Source organism: Seriola dumerili, unplaced genomic scaffold (assembly GCF_002260705.1).
Source record: "Seriola dumerili isolate Sdu_G_001 unplaced genomic scaffold, Sdu_1.0 BDQW01000645.1, whole genome shotgun sequence".
Lineage (NCBI taxonomy): Eukaryota > Metazoa > Chordata > Actinopteri > Carangiformes > Carangidae > Seriola > Seriola dumerili.
Window position 1 is genome coordinate 456,399 of NW_019174900.1, and position 18,555 is coordinate 474,953.

Consider the following 18,555-nt stretch of genomic DNA (forward strand, 5'->3'; position numbering starts at 1 on the left):
GAATGTTTCCCTTTGGCCTTTTGTCCACATGCCGCTTGTCCTGAAAAGACAGCAAATGGCTGGTGAGTGACTTTGGCTCAGCTACTGAAGCCTAAGAATGAAACAAGGGGAAGTGAGGTGAGGGGAAGAGGGAGAAAGGATACACAGTGAAAGCTAAAGGGAAAAGACAGTTGACTGATGTGAAAGGACGAGAAAAAGAAAAAGAAAAAAAAAAAAAACACAAAGATGTGAGTATGTAGGTCTGGTGTCTGGAGTACTCTCATCATCAATAGTTTACTTCTTGTTATATAATCATACAGTGCTGTTTGCTTTTGTCAAATCACACTCTCTCTCACACACACACACACACGTACGCGCACACACACACACACACACTTTGTTGCCTACACTCAGCAATTCAGTGTGAACAGATGCAGTTCTGCACGAAAGGCCTGAGTGACACTACTGCCATCTTCTCATTAATACATGAGGGTGTGTTTGTGTGTATAATCTGAGTCATGTGCACTCCACTGACTGCACAGTTTACCCCTCCCCCAAACAAAGACGAAACAAAGTTCTTCCATTAAAACACTTTGCACATGTTGACATTTAGACGGAACGTGTTGCTTCGTCTCTTCTGAGGTTTCTGTCTCTCTGCGGTCTGACTGTACATCGTCTTACAAGGTTTACAGATGACATGTTGTGCCATAGTCCTACAGGGGAGTTCAGTGGACTCAGAACGCCACACAGCAGCCATGTTGGAAATCCTTAGCTGTGTTTTTAGTTTAGAAAAATCTTCTGCTAAAGCAGAAATATGGCCAAGTTGGATCTGATTGCTCTGTCAAAATAAGTCTTATTTTACTGGATGATGAAGCTACTTCTTATGGTTCCATGTAGTCTGCCTGTCACAACAAGTCTGTTCAAAATTGATCAAAAGGAAATACATTAAATACATTAATATTAAACATATTTTGCTTAGTTCAAACGTGGAGGGCAGAACTTTTGTCTCCTCCCTCTGGCACTGAGAGTAATTACACAAACATTGTCCAATACAGAGAAGTTCCAACAGAATTCATTATTTAGGTAGATTAAATGCAATAGTTACAGAGCCAACTCTAAATATTTTTAAAAATTAGGAGGGACACATTAAAAGTCAAGGAAACAACATGCAGCTGACTTTCCGGTGCTTCACTGAGCCTCCACATATGTTTACAGTGTACGTATAGACAAGAGAATACACTCTTCAGCTCTGGTAAAACACCCTGGTTGATGTAGGTAGCAATGTGTTTGGTATGATGAATTTTTTTTTTTCTTTTTTCTTTTTAGTTTTCATTGTTTCCACCCACTTCTGAAACCACAAAGGTGATTCAGAGAGGCATCATATTGGAGAGCTGCATATTTACTTCTACAGTGTCAGTTTCCTTTGTTTGAATTTCAGCCAGCCACATCAGTAACTGCTCTTGAAGGAATTTATAAATGATGCTGAATCTATACAATGTGTGTTTTCCCTTTTTATATTTCCGCTTCACAAAAATAACATTTTGATAATACAAATGTAAAAGATCATGGAACATTTTGTGCCTTTACAATAAGAAATCTGTCTCCTCACAATTTACTGCTGTGTAAATAATTGATATAATACCTCAGCTCACATTTTTTTCTGTGACAGCCTCAGGTGACCCAACAGTTCACGTTTCACATGTCGTCCTTGCGTGTGCTGGACTTGGTGCTGCTGAATTTATCATGCATTTATATTCTGGGATTCTTTCCACCTGATCTGACACATCCCTGTTTAATGCCTAATAACCTCTCATGTAAACATCACAGAAGCATGCTTAATGGCATCAGTGAAGAGGATATTACCATTAAATATATAAATATACTAAATTTATTCATCTTCATGAAAATCTAGAATGTTGAATATACATTTCTGAAGAAGAAAAAAAAAAAACACACTGGAATGTTTTACTTTGTAGTAAACTTACTAATACATGTCCTGGGTCCAGGATTAAAAACAAACATGTAAATTACAGGTGCAGTTTAAACCTCACTTCTGAGGACAGGACTCAGGAGACCACAGCATGTAGTTCCAGTTGTCCTCACCACTCTTTTTGATGGCAGGCATTTTGACTATTAATCACTTTTCAAGCAGACTACACAGAGATATTTTCGATTGGTCTGTGCTGTTAGGCCAGACTTAATGCTGATCATAGTTTAGTCTAATGCAAGTCAGACAGTTTCCCAAAAATAAAGACTGACTCATTTTAAGCCAGAAACATTAGACAACTTATCCCCAGGCTAACTCAGGCCTGAGACTAATGTTACCATGGTAACAATCAGAGACACCAGTAGCACGCAACAACAACAAAAAAAAAATCATAATTTGTGGTTTGCTCACATTGTTGTGGAGAGAGCAACAAGAAGGGAAAGAGTTTTGAAACCACAGCCATTTTTTTTTCCAAATCACATTTTCTTTATTTATCTTTTTTTCAAAATTGTTTCACGCTTTGCTGAATTTCCCAAATAAAAAAAGGCTAAGTGTTTAATTCTTCCTAAAGACTGAGGGTGAACTGCCGAGGGTAAACAGAGCTCAGTGGTTGGATACGGTTTCTCGGTCAGCCATTATTATTATCTTTTTTTAAAATATTGAAAAATGTCTTATTTACCCAGGATTCATTGTACCACAGTCTCGCTTAAGATAGAAGAACTAAATTGATTTGTGCATCGGATCAATGTAGACTTCTATCTGAATTCTGACTGTTATATCTAAGCCCCAGTCACACATTAATAAGATTATGAGTGGATTCATTCCATTTCAATGTCCCAGTAAGTCAGTGAGTCACCAGCGCCTTAGAACTGATGGAAACTGATTCAAACTACACTGAACAAAAATATTAACAGTGAACATTTTGTTTTTGCTTCCATTTTTCATGAGTAGAAGTTAAAGATCTAAAGATTATTTCTCACCACACAACAGGATGTTTTTCTTTCAAATTTTCTTCATTGTGTTAATATCTGTGTTTGTGAGAGTTTCTCTCTTTGTCTAGATCATCCGTCCACCTGACAGGTGTGTCTCATGAGGATGCTGATTACACAGCATGATTACTGCACAGGTGTGCTTTGATTGGGCTGGTCAAAAAAAAAAAAAAAGGAAATTTTAATTTTAAAAAAAAAAAAAAAAAAAAAAAAAAAGTGCAGTTTTAATTATCAAACAAACAAACAAAAAAAAAGACATTTATTATTAGGTACTGAACTGTGTGACTTGTGCTACAGATATGCATTTCTTGGGGGGGGGGGGGGGGGTTGTAGACCAGAAAACAAGTATCTTAGATCTTTTATTTCAATGCATGAAAACGGGAGTAAAAACACAAGTGTTGTTTATATTTTGGTTCAGTATAAATGGAAATTAACCCTTACAGTTAATAAATACCGCTGTTGTCCTGACGAGTCGAACTGTTACAGTGCGACGGCGGCTGACATGCAGCACTGTGGACTGACCCAACAGGTGGGGCTAATTAAAAATAACGAGCTGTTTGTGCATTCACAAACCTTTACCACAGCTTAACAAAATGTCATGTCACATCTCATTAGCTTTTTATTCTGTTTTATTTTACCCACAAGTCTTTTGAAAGCAGTATTGAAACTGCGATTGAAAGTATGTTTTGATTTGATGTTTCAGATCCCAATTGAGATCCATCAATGTCCAGATAAAACTTATGTACCTGAACACAACTTCAAAATAAGTCTCTTATACACAAACTGGCTCACTTACAGTGCTTTCTTTCCCAAAGTGGCTTCGTTAACGGGCCCTGACCTCGAGCCTGGCTCAGTTAAAGAGGCAGAACATTTTTCTCAATTTCTCACAAAATATTGCTTGGATCTTTACGTTTACAGAAAAGACATTGATGGGGTTGAGCTCTGAGTTTGTACAGTTTGGTGCAGGTCCAGATGATAATCCAGTTCTGCCAAGGCCAAACAACCCTGCACATCTTTTGCTCTCAAGTAGCTTTATCGTCTTTGATCCTTACGCAACATGGCTGCAGGGTTTTCATTACCTGCTGTGTGAAATGATGACATCAGCATTATACAACTCATACAGCTCAATGTGTCTCGCTTGCATCTTGAATGAAATAGTGATGCAAGCCTTTCTAAATGCTGTGTGACAGTTCAGGTTATGTTCGGATGCAGACACAAGACTCGGTTTGGAGGTATTCATTAGGAAAATCTTTGGGGTTGAAGGTTGGTGAAGGGCGAGGGGGGGGGGCGGAGGCAGAATGGCTGTTTGGGAAGGAGGTGAGATGGCGTCCAGCTGTAGTCAGAGGTCAGTAAAGGTTGTACTCTGGCAAATGAAGAAGCAGCGTGGTTTGGAGTTCTGGTCTGGCTCAAGGGAGAGAACCGGGTTAACAAGGAGCATGAGAGAAATCACAAGAGAGCTCTCAAGTAAATACCAGGAGGCTGCGAGAGTCGCTACTACTGAAACAGGCTGGCAAGGAGTGAAGGGTGAGCCGGAGAACTTGAGCAGTTGGAGATGAGCAAATTGCCGTCAGGTGTGCAGGAAAGCCAGGCAGCAGGAGAGGTAGCCACGCCCACAACACACACACACACACAAAAGGAGGAGGAGACACAAGAAAGTACAGGGAAGACACAGAGAAACACAAGGGAGGGGAAACTAAGTCAGAGCCAGAGCAGTGACATGCTGCTGGTGCCGTATGCACTGTTACTTAGTATTAATAATATGTACAGCTCCGTGTGTAATGCAGATTCAGTATTTTTTTTTCCAGCAGATCTAAATTATTGTGTGGATCTGCAACAAACTGTAGAAACTCACAGATGTGAAGTTATTTCCAGAGAAATTGACGAAAATGTTGAAACATGCCCTGAAACAAATTTATGGGTTCTTTCCTGGTCCATGCATCGTCCTTCCACCAAGTTTGGTGCAAATCAGTTCTGCATCTTGTTGGTCATCCTGCCGACAAATAAACAGACACGGGTGAAAACAACCTCCTTGGTGGAGATCATGAACCTCTTAACTCTTGACAGCAGCTACAGTGAACGGTCCGTCTTCGTGGTTTTGTTGTCTGAGATGACATGCCATATTTAGTCTGCTTCAGAAAATTGAAAACATAACTTCATTATCACACTAGCCTTTAACATGTACATACAAAGGAGCTTTTAAATTGAATATGTAGTCGAGCGAGGCTGCTGTGGAAGCTCAGTCACTTAGACGTGATGATATTGGTTTGAACCCAGCTCCTGACCTCTGTTGCATCCCCTCACTGAGCCCAATGTGCACAGTCTAATTAAACTGAAACTCTGCATCACATTCGGCTCATAACTCCAGATTCGGAGTTACACTGTGGTGTGGTACAGAGGGATAAGTCTACAGCAAAGGCAGCTAATTATATTATCTTGTGTCAGGGAACAAAAGTGTTGATATCCCAACATCTGCCATGATGTTTTTCTGTGTGCCATAATAGCTCCAGCAGTTGCTAATGGAGATGAGAGTGTCAACAGGCTTCAGCCCACAGATGCTGATAATTATTGTTCTCTCTACTCTATCAACACACACACACACACGTATGTATGTATGTATGTTTGTATGTGTATGTGAGTTTGTATATATATATATACATACACCACTGGTGGCTGCTGGTCTTATAAGGAGGGAAGCTCATTTTCGGCCTGCATCATAAAATGTGTCTGTTTATTTATATGTAAATTCACAGAGTGACAGAAGAGAGTCGCCAAACTCAACGCTAGTCGTTTTTATCAAAGACAAAGTCACTGAGGATCAGTAACGTCTCCAGATCGATTCCGAACAACGGAATGAAAAACTTGAAAAATGCTCTGGTGGATGCTTATACTTCAAGATCGCTGATTCGCTCATTTCGCTGTCAATCAAAAAGGGACTCAACCTCAGACAGATCATCCAATCATCATGCAGAAGCCGAGCGTCCGGGCCAGCCCACTGCCCCATAGACCCCCAGAGACGCTGAGCGTCCGATGGGCGGGACAAAGCCCAGCATTTAGCCAATGACCATCTAGTTTCGCTGCGGTGGAACAACCCACTCTATGCTTCCCCGTTGAAGTCAGTAGACGCTCGGCGTCCACACGGTGTAAAGCACTGTGGCGCTGCGGGGATGAATGAGAAGGAAGTCGTGTCGGTTACCTGTGATAAGTAGCTGATTCTGAACAAAAGATGAACGTGTTCTAGCGCATATTTAGTCAATGAAATGTCCACACAACAGCACATATTTGACCACTTATTTTGTTGTTATTTTAGGGGAAGCTGAGCTTCCCTTGCAGTCTTAGAGCAATCGCCACTGAATACACACATGCATACACTGACAGGTTCAGTCAAGTTTCTGCACACACATACTTTGATGTGTTCACATACACTGGCATAAAGTTGGTGTGTAAAGAGCTGAATGTAAATACATTATTTCTTAACATGATCTCACACATATTAGGCTACATTAAGGCCAATTTTTTCTTTTTTTTAACAAAAATGTATTTCACCCCTGTATGTGAAATTCTCCAGCTACCTATTTATTAATCTGCTTCTACATATCTGCTGTATGACTAAAGGAGCTATTTGTAAGTTTAGCTATTGCTACATAGCCAACGTTAGCATTGACAGCCTCCCTAAAAGAACAGATTGGCCATGAAAGAACGAACAACTTCATTTTAAACAGAACAAACTGCACTCAAAAACACTAGACAGACAAAAAAGAATATAAAGCAGACCAAAACAAAAACCTATAACTGGACTACCAGCAATCTCCAACCCAAACCTAAAATAATGAACTGAAACAACAAACATCCAGCGCTCTGGACCAGGCAACAACCAGGAAGAAACACAGGGAAAATTTGGGGAGAAGAGTCCACCCCCGAGCAGTGCACAGGCTGTGTGGCAAGTGAATGAGAGAGAGGTCTCTGCTCCTCAAGTCCCACCTTTTCTCTTCTCTCAGCTTGCCAATCAATTACTGGTACTAATCCTACAGGAAAAAGAGGTAAAGGAGAGAGAGCAAAACAACGACAAAACAACCGCAGGAGCGTTGCCCAAAAATTCACATACGCAGCCACGCGACACAACCAGTCTGAAAGAAACACTGCAAGGTCAACATCACACTTCATTCCTTTACTCATCAAGAGCTGTCAAAAACTTCTTTCACTGTAGCCTCCAGTCTGCTTAGAGGGCGTATTATAAACTCTTGTCTTGTTAACGCAACGATGGCCGAAGCTCTTCTCAAGCGAAAAACGCCACCACCTGAGAAGCAACCATTTGCTCTTTAGAGTCGCTTTATTGATTCAAAAAGAGTTTGTTCCGTTCAAAACAACATTCACTGACTATGTAGTTTTTGTTTTTGTGAACTAATTGATCACATCATGAACGTCACTGTGTGGTTATGCTGCTTTCTGAGTCTCGCATTCTAAGGTCAATCTGCTTCTGATTCAAACTATTTTTTGAGGCACTATTTTAATGTTAATAGCTCAGCAACCACCAGTTTACATCATTTCTTCTGTGGTGTCTGGTTGTTTAGTAAGTTTTTTTTTCAGGAAGTAATATATGTCATGTCACTGCTAAACTGAAAACAGTTAAGTTTTCATCCCAAGTTTAACCCAGTTTCCACAAAATCAGCAGAAGAAAATGTTATTTAATGTTCATCTCAATCCACTACTATAATACTAAAATTAGGATTCAGACACATTGAGAAAAAACAGCTGGTGCTCCCAACTCCCCAGTCAGGTGCCATGAAACCATTGTAGAGCCACTGCATGTGGAAAACAGAATAGAAATATGTTTGTTTCATGTATGAATTTGAGGAATGTTACGGTCTCCTCATCGCTCCACACAGACCTGATGTTTTCTTTTGACAGCATTTTGTCCCTTCGGTGGAGCAGAAGCTTCAGATTGAGTCACATCTTTCATGTGTGTCATTGTCTGTTCACATCATCTGCTTTGTTATATTTTCTTTTTATTGATGTTTCAAGTTTAAGGCCAAAAAAATACACATAAAAACAGGTGGATGGAAAACACACTGAATGATGATTCAGTACCATCAACTCTGCTTGAGGATTTGATGTTATTTATGCACCTCATTGACCTATTTCCCACTATTCGCATCTGACATGGATCTGTCATTGACAAATAGACACCTGAACCATAAGTGGACCAAAAGCCAAACAAACCAACAGTAACTGCATGGTCTCCAGACCAAAAACAGTACTACATTAAGCTTCTTTATTTTAGGGGTTTAGTGAAGGCGGGTCATTTTTGACCCGGAGGACAAGGGGAGTATACAGAAAGTTAAGACTTCACAAGGGTTAAAAATGTCAGTCAGCGTTAGTGTGACTTGATGATCTTGAAAAGCAGCTTAGAGTAATAAATCCATGAGGTTAAAGGCTTATCAGATGCTAGAACACCATAATACTAAATACGTGAGACAGGTAGAGAAGGTTATCACATCGATAGTGATTGCCACTCTTTTGAATTATGTAATTTTGTCATTCACTGTACAAAAGTCTCCCTGTCTGATGACATCGTAGCTCAGCCCCGTCATCTGAGTGCAGCCGCGCTGTTCAGCTGTGTTTCAGTCTGTTATGCTACGTTCAAGACACTAACAAGAAGTTGATGAAGCGCATTGCTGGAATTGCCAGTCTCTGATGATAAGTAAGTGTGAACACGATATGTTAGTCAATCTAGGTCATATTCACTGTTGGGGATATGTAAATTGTGAGGTTAGCAGTTAGCGCGCTAGCTAAATGAACATTATTTGTCATTTGCCATGGAATTGCTATGACGTTTTGGTTGACAATGATGGCGGATGCACCATTGGTTGTATTGATTATGTTAATTGATTCGGTTGACTGCCTCACACAGCAATTATGACAAAATTTCACACAAATGGTGAATATTTTATATGATTCTGGATAAACAGGGATGTAACCTGAAACTAGTCTGAGTGGAGGAGGCAGACAAATGCGAGGCAGAAATTCTAGGTGATTTCATGTTTTTGAAAGCCCAAAGCAGCGAATTCCCAGATAATATGGCGCTGTAATGGCCTGGCCTTGGGTCCAGCCACACCTTGTCCATAAGGAGCATTAATAATAACCATTTCCCTGATGTGCTGTTTTGGAGATCTCGCCTTGGTGACTTGGTATTCGTTTTTTTTTCTCTCTTTGGAGGACTTGTGTTTTTGTTGTTTTTTTTCATCTGCACCAGTGATGCACATAAATAGGCAATTGTCTACCCTGCTTGCTACTCAACTCAACATCAAGCATGGCTACCTCTTACCTAATGCAAGGACCAAAGATCTATAGCAATTTAAGTCAAGATTGCAGGGCCTTTCAACTACGTGACAGCAATGATCATTCAAGTATACTGCGTGTAACACTGTGAGAGATGGTTCAAACAAATGTTAGGTTGCAGCTTGCAAACTGTACAACCGGGCAATTCAGTTGGCTGCATGTGAGGTAATTTGCACTGGTGGAGGTGATTTCTTCAGCTGTGGAATCAACCGACAACAGTGATGTTGCACAGCTGTGTTGCACTCTGTGCTACATTCTTTGATGAATAATGCTTTCAGGAGGATCTACTCGGACTAATTCCTTTGAAGGGACACATTACTGACGAGATAATATTTAATACAATTCTCCTTCTTTGAGGAGAACAAGTTGGATTTGGCTTGTATCAACTCGCTGCAGGGATGGTCTGTCCACGATAGCAGGCAGGACATGGGGCCTGTCTGTTAGGTTGGCGTGAGATACAGGAGGAGATTCTGGCACGTCTTCATGATTCGAGGCAGAGAAAAGCACATACTTTTCTGTCTCTAAAGGACAATGGCAAGTTTTGTCATTTGCTTTTTGAGCCATGTTTTCCATCATCAGAACGAATTCAACGTGGAGCTACAGACATTAGTAGGAAAGTTTTAGTTTTAAACAGGTTGTATGTTGTAGTTTGAATATTACTTACATGTTTTGATAGTCACATAATGCCATATGCACTTAATGTAACTGTTTATATGGTATGGTTCACATGGACTGATTATATAAGTGCCTGATGCAATCTCAATATAGTGATGGTTTCCCCTGATAAAATTCTAAGGACTGACATACTGTTATAACTCTATTCAATACCATACATTGCCCTCATATGTTATTGTTGCTACAGTTGTTGGCACTTAAATGGGTGTCTGTTAAAACAGTGAAATTCTAAATGTCTGTCATATGGCTCAGCTGGACTGATTTCTGAACGTGGTGTATATTGCCATTTGAGTGTAGAAATACCTTAGACCTATGTATAGCAAAATAAATGGGGCCCATACTTGGGCCAGATACTTATTTTCTTCTGGCCCAGTATTCGCCCGGTCCCACAGCCTGAATCTGGCCCATATAAAGCATGATTGTCAAATGCTACTTCCACATCTGGACCAATTCTGCCACACACAGAGAATCTTCCAGCTGTCAGCCAGTACCGGCTTATAACAGTCGGAATCTACCCAGATGTGAAAATATTTTGGCCAGACTTGGGCCGAGGACCCAGGCATATGTTGGGCCAGAAGTAATTTTTCAATCATCTTTGTTATTAAGCATTGTCTAAATACTATATATATGCACTATTATGTTGTCGTACTTCATGTGGCTGTTAATGTGATTTTATCATATCTCAAGCCATATTTCTCAGGCCACTCATTTGGGATCATTTTCATGAACTGACCCCGATTCCAAACTAGCTGACTAGCCCAGCTGTGCAATATCAATTAGATTCAAAGATAAATGAGTTGTAAATCATAATGCTATGTGTGAGTAGAAATAGGAATGTGAGAACAGAGGACATCATTGATCACCTTATCAGCTATTGGAGGACATGCAATCCACTGTTTTGGATTGGTGACCAAAGATTTTACCACATTTCTCTGATTGTCAACTTTCGTCTTGGGGCCTTACTCTGAACAGAGGTGGAGCAGAAATCTGGACCACATCCAGCTTTGGGTCAAGTTGAGTTTAAAGGGGTTTTTTAGTTGATCAGGTCTGTCAAAAGTTTGGGTGAAACTGGAAAGCATAAACAAGCATAAACAAGATCTTTGGTCTATTTTCCAAATTTGATTTCAGATCATGACTCTATACCAAAGTAAGGCCTCGTCTTCCATCTTAATTGGCACTGTAAAGTGCCTTGAAATGAGTGTGAATCCAATATTTATGTATATATTAAAGATCCCACTAAATCATCTACCAGATGCCTGCTGCACAAATACTGTGAATATTTTTTTCTGAACAATCCATATCGCTGCAGAGAAGGAAAGAAATAAACAAAAAAAGACAGATGTTTATGAACTGCCATTCTCTCCATTTCCCTCAGCTCTCTCTACAGCAATCCCCAAACCCTTTACCGCCATCAGCCATAATGAAACATTCATCGTGCTTTCTGATAATCTCACAGAAAATAATGGCACACGAGTGCTGGTGTTCTTAAGCATGCAGTTTCTTCATGTTTACTGATTCTGCATATGTGTTGAATAAAACATGTCTGGGAGCAACGGGGCGTTTCAGTGGGGGTGTGCACAGGTACAGACGAGAAAGACAATCATGTTACCAACAAATCAATTGTTTGTTTTTTTTCCATCTAGCAAGGTAAGAGACATTTTCAGATGTTCAGTGCTTCAAGACTAATGAGATGATGCAAAGGATTAAAAGCTGTTTTAAGTTGTTTACTTTTGTCTGTGCTTTATCATCTCTCTGTATTGTTCAGTTGAATGCATTGTCTTTAATGCATATATACTAGAAACCAGGTGTCCACCTGACAAAAAGCATGAACTTCAATACTTGACTTCCATGATGGAGTTTTCACAGTGAAAACACATTTCAGATTTGCCTCTGATGATTACGTGAATAAGTCAAGTGTCAATTCAACAATAAAGTGTTGGCATCTGTAGAAAGGGAGACAGGGAGATATGAGGCACACAGTGAAGAGAGAGGTTGTGGCAGATACGAGGAGTCAGACGGAGTTCACTGTGTAATGACTTAATGTCTTATAAATGAAGATAAGATAACCCATCTTCTTCCTATTGGCCAAATATGTTTATGTAGCCACACCAAATATCATTTGTTTTAAGCCATTTACAGTTTTTCTCGATTGCTAAGACACATTTCTCGAAAGCAGCTCTCCTTTTCTCTAAACTGTGAACACAAAACCCAATTTTCAAGCTACATTCACAAAACCTCAGACTCTTCTTGCAAAACCAAACTTTCACCTCAAAACAGTTTAATCTGTGCTCAAAACTGAACTATGTTGTCAAATCGTGCCCCGAGTCAATCAAAATTAAAAACACTACTGAGCAGTCACTAAACACTACGTAGAAAAATAGAAAACACAATGCTCAGGACATGAAGCTCTCGAAATAAATGTTTATTGTTCACTGTAGGCTAAATGCATGTTGCAAAACAAAAAAACCTGTGCATTAGCACTTGTACATAGTAAAAATATAGAAGTACAATAAACAGAAATCTGGTGCATTTAGCACTTTTATACAGTAAGACTACATAAAAGTACAAAAATATACACATGAGAAGTGCATTACTCAGCCACAGCATCATTTCTCATACTGGGTCAGGCCACAGGACTTCATCCACATCACAGGCCACATTTTGTCTGGCCAGGCAACAGGGGAAAAAAACCCCTGGCATGCCGTATCCAGGCTTGGCATGCCTCCACACCTATGTCACCACAGGCTAGTTCCATGGCTTGCAGGAGATTTACCCTGGTGTAAGGTTTGCGTTCATATACCTTCCACCGCCATGAGGAGAAGAATTCTTCAATGGGGTTCAGGAAAGGGGAGTACGGTGGAAGGCAAAGATTGATGAAACCTTGGTTCATATTGAACCACTCTCTAACCCGGAGGGCTCAGTGAAAACTCACATTGTCCCAAACAACAACATAGATGGGATGCTCATCCTGCTGCCCTAACAGAGCATCTCGCATGTGATTGAGGTAAATGAGGAGCTGGTGAGTGTTGTAGGGCCCAAGGTTGGCATGATGGTGGACAACCCCATGATTGCTGATGGCAGCACACAAACTACGCTGCCCAGGGACGCCAACAATGGCCCGTTGGCCAATCACGCTACGGCCTCTCCTTCTCCTTTTGGTGAGATTAAACCCTGCTTCATCCATGTAGATGTATTCATGGGGTCTTTCCATTGCATCCAGTTGAAAAACTCTCTGTAGAAATAGATATAGTTTTGTAAGTGATACAGAAAAAGTGATTTAGGCCACTACAGTAAATCACTGCTTACAGTAATCAACATTGAATGTGTCTGGATATATACCAACCTGTACATACTGGAATCTTTGCTCTTTGACTCTGTCTGAGTTGCGTTCAAACGGCACTCTGTACAGCTGCTTCATGCGTAGTCTGTTGCGCTTGAGGACACAATCAACAGTAAAGAGGCTGGGACTGTTGATACCCTCAAAATTTACATGGTCCTCAATGATCTTCTGCTGAATTTCATGCAGTTTAATGGCGTTGTTCTCACGGACCATATCGACAATTAGGGTCTCTTGGTGTGGGGAGAACATAGCTGTCCTCCCACCCCCATGTGGCAGTCTTTCAATTCTACAAAAAGAGGACATGCAGTTACAAAAATATACATGGAATACAGGGCCTACAAACAGTTAGACTAACCCTCCATTACAATACTACAGTACATCGGCACAGTGATGTACTGAAACATATATCTACTTACAGTATACTGTGGTACAGTATATAGTATAGTCATACAGTAATTGCTGTCAATATTTACTATATTGTCAAAAAAGGTAATTACCTGTTCTCTTCTCTAAATCTTCGGATTATGGTCGACACAGTGAATCTACTGATGTTTGGTTGTACCCTTTTTGTCCGGCCTCCTTCATGCTCATACCATGGATAAGAACATGGTCAATCAAAGTAGCTCTGATTTCATCAGTTATTACTGTTCTTTGTCTTCGCTGACCACCTCCACCACGTCCACCACCTCCACCTCCTCGACCACCTCTCACACCAACTCCTCTCAGATTTCTATCCATTGTAGTGCCTCACAAACCAGTGCTCTCTGAACTGGCTTGTTCCCTCACATCATTAGCCACAAGTGTGATCAATTTTCAGTTGTTGTGTTCAACCGGTGACACCTGTGTTTTAATTGTGTTTGACTTTTGCCACCTGTGCTCACCATTATGCAACACAGGTGCGTCACAATGAAAATGTGTTGGCAAGTTGTGTCTAAACAGGTGAAAAATGCTTATGGTTTTGCCAAAGGAGTGACTGATTCAATCAGTGGGTTCAGGCAACTGAGCATTTGGTTCAGACAATAGAGTTTAGTGTTTTAGCAATTGAGAAAAACTGTAACAGCATTTTAAAACCGTTGTTAAACTTTTCTTTTCTCAACCAAAAAAATGTTGACTATCATAGCAACAATAAAAAAAATATTTACATACATTCAATTTACATTGAATATATGTCAATAAAATGTTAAGTATGACTGTTTATTGAGGAGGAGATATCGGAAATAAAGCAATGATTTTATCCCGACCAGAATACCCTTAAAATAAAAATGTAAGTAAAGTTTATTTGTATAGCACCATTCAAGTTCCAGACACAGATCAGGGAAAAGGCAAATAAAAAGCAATAAAATAAATAGAAGCAGCTATTCAGACAGACTAACCAAAAGCCTGTCTGAATAAAAACCTTTTCAGCTGCTTCATAAGTGTGCAATCACACCTTCATTTAAAAGCCAAAAGGTATCCAGAAAATGATTCTCTGCAGTTATCCATTTTCAAGTAGTAAACTATGTTTTCCACCACACACTGTCCTGAAGTCGTAGCTGTATAAAAGTAGGTGTTGTTAGAGTGTCAGAATGCACAAGAAATGCGTGGGAACTTGATTTGTTACTCAGGATTTGTATGTAAGCCAAACTTGTATGTCATTCATATATACAGAGTGTGAAGTGAGCGTTTAGGAGTATTCTAGTATTTAGTGTTGAAAACAATTCAGGCCACAACAGTACAGGTCATACTCACATTATATGTTGGTATATGCCAGTGGTTATCAAGTGAAATATAACTTTATTTGTCCCCAGAGTAGCAATTGATTTCACAGATTCAAACACATTGAGGACAACAGGTAAAGGCTTTGTTAAAAGCAAAAAATACTATCAATGTTTAATGTCCATTCTCAAAAAAGGTGAGCAGAGAAGAGCATCTCGATTTTATTTGGGTTAAGCAGTTGTCAGCCTCATAAGTGAACTGTTACTGAACAGTTTTCCGATTTTTTTTGTCATTGCCCACTTTTATCCAGCCTCTGGCAATTTCAGTTAAAATGTCACTTTGTTCTTTCTTTCAATCCTTGAAGAGGACATCAATGCTGGCAGGGAGTGTGTCATAAAAAGGCCTCTGAATCTACTTCAGTGAGTATTCTGGGGATCCAGAAGAACAGGATTTTATTACAGAGACTGGAACACATCACTGGAATTAAAAGAGCTGTACTAGGCTGGTTTAAGTCGTATTTATCAGATTCCAGTTTGTTCATGTTAATAATTACTCTTCCACACACACACAGAAGTTACTCATGGAGTCCCACAGGGTTCTGATACTGTTCCCCCTATATATGCTTCCTTCAGGTATATCCATTGTTATGCAGATGACACTCATCCGTGTTTATCCGTGAAGGCCTAGATTTTCTAAATTCAAACTAAACTGACGTTATTGTACACCTAAACGCCCTAAACACAGCAGAAAAACTTCTAATCATATATCTACTTTGGATAGAATTAACATGGCCTCCAGTTCTACTGTGAGGTGTCTTGGGGTCATTGACCTCTATTGTATTGAGGTTGTACAGGCAGAATTCTCAGTTGTCTCCAAAATCTGGCCATAAGTAACTTAATTGTTCTTTTGCCAGGACATCTAGTCATGAAGCCAGAGAAAGAATATGTGTGTTACCATGTGTCTCATTTCAATGAACGAAAATGCCTTCAAAGAAAAACAAATGAAGAATGAGAAAGTCAAGGAGATAAATCGCTTGACTTTATGTTGGAAGTGATTACTACTATCTCTAAACAACAGAAAGTGTTAATGAATTTGATGGGATGAGATCAAGGAACTGAAAAGACAAAATATCACAAAAGAGGATTACCCTCATTATCAGCAGGTTGGAGCCCGGGTGGTGGTCATATGCCAGGGCTGCAGCAGTGGCAGGTGGAGAACTCCTCTGTTGAGCAACAGGTGATCGCTCTCTTCAACAGCAAAGCAATATCTGTGATTGGGGGTGTCATCCTCTCCCCTGCAAAAGTAATAGTGATAAATCCGCCATAATTTGTGAACAAAAAAACCTGCTGCTCGGACAAGGGAGAAAACCGAGGGTTTCCAATGTGTATGTGAACGAACACCTGAGAAAAAACGACAATTAGTGTCTCGCAGTTGTATCCCTCCACCCACCTGTTCCAGGAAACATGGTCACAATCTCCCCTTCCTGAGTTATAGCATGAGTGTTTTTGCAGAACATTATCATGTCACAGTGAAGCTGACCTTTGACCATTTGCATATAAAATGTCATCACGTCAATTTATCCTCATAGACATTTGAGTTAAATTGTGTCATAATTAGTGAATGAATTTGTGAGTTATGACCAAAAACTTGATTTGTGAGGTCACAGTGACCTTGACCTTTGACCATGAAAATATAATCAGTTAATCCTTGAGTGCAAGTGAATTTTGAAGGAATTCCCTCAAGGCTTTACTGAGATATTGCGTTCAGGAGAATGGGACAACTTAAACTACAAGGTGTTGAAACTGAATGGGTCACAAGAGCAGGCAACAGTGGTGATCATCAGGGAGATTGCAGAACTGGACAAATACCAGTGACGACAACTCATGAGAGAGTAGCTCACCTAGGTAATGAAACAACTGAATATTAATGATTAAAAATGGGTTGTTACCTGAATTGAGGTCCAAATGCTAAGAGCATACAATGTGAGGCTAATACTATTACAAAGTTGAATGAGCTCCCCGAGTGTGACTTTGTGTGGACTGAACTAATGATGGAGTTTTGTGAAGCAATGGATGGTTTTTATTATAAAAACAGCAGAAAATGAACCTTGGAAAGAAGGTGAAATTATTTTTTTCCATTCGACGGCATGAATGAAGAAGAGATGTATAGTGTATAGAGTGTATAGAGTTGCAAGTCAGATCATGCAATGTCAATTATTCATTTCAACAGCAGAAGTTCATGTGGAAACTTTCAAAGCATCAAAAGAATATGCAAGTCAATTTAAGAAACCATTCAATGTCATAACTACAGTATCTGAGACCTGGCTCAGTTCTGAGAAGGGTGTGGACTGGATGGATATGAACTTGAATAGGGAGAACAAAAAAGGAGGGGGTGTGGTTGTGTGTGGATAAAAGCTTTAATTATAAGCTAGTGGAGAATATGACGACAACTATTGATGGAGTGCATCACCATAGAAATCTGGATGAAGAAAAATTGAATTGTTAGCTGTGTATATAGAGGTATGGAGGGAAGGTTTGCCAAGACTAATCTGAAGCTTATGTTCATTTGTGGAGGTTTCAGTGTCGACTTGTTAAATCCTAATAAGCACAAACATACTGTTGGGTTTATTGACGTAGGGTATAGTATAGACTTATATCCAATGATCACTAGACCAAGCAGAAAAACATCACACTGTACAGCAATATTACTGATGAATGACATCAGTGACCATGAACTAGTTTTTGTTATTTATTACCCTGGTAATGGGAAGAACAATGATGCCAATAAATTTGAATTCAGAATAGAGGAATTCATGAAAGCATTTAGAGATGGTTTATTAACAGAAAACTGGAAAAGCGTATATGAAGAAATGATGTTGACAAAGCCTTTGAAACATTTCGGTAAATACTCTATTCACTGTATGATAAAAACTGTTATAATGGCCGATCTAATTTTGCTTTGGACAAAGACGCTACAAAATGCCTGGAAAAAACAAAACATGGAGAATTAATAAAATATAGGCGATAAAAAATAAGAGATAAGAGATAGAAAATAAATATGAAAAATGTATATGTACTTATGGATATTTACATGCCATTTTGTCACATTTAGCGAAAAACTGAACCCAAATGCAAACAACGAAAAAGGGGGTTGGTCACAGTCTTTAAATAAAAAAAAAAAAAGTGACTACTTACAGAACTCAAAATCCAAAATGGAGAGTGTAACAGAGGGGACAGGAACCAGAAGCACGAGGAACACAAGGAACTTCACCACCAAGCTGAAGCACGAAGTAACACTGTCTGTGTCAGTTCGTCTGTTTAACTCCCCAAAGGGCAGCACAGAGACGAAATAGACTCAAGGGAGGCAAAGGTGATTGAACACAGGTGAAACACATTAGGGCGGGGCAGACAATCAACAAAGAGGGAAACAGGACAAAGACAGGAAGTCAAAACATGAAGAGACACAAGGAAAGTAACTACAAAATAAAACAGGAAATGACCAAACTAATACACATAACACAAAAGCTCAAAACAGAAAATGTTCGTCATGGCAAC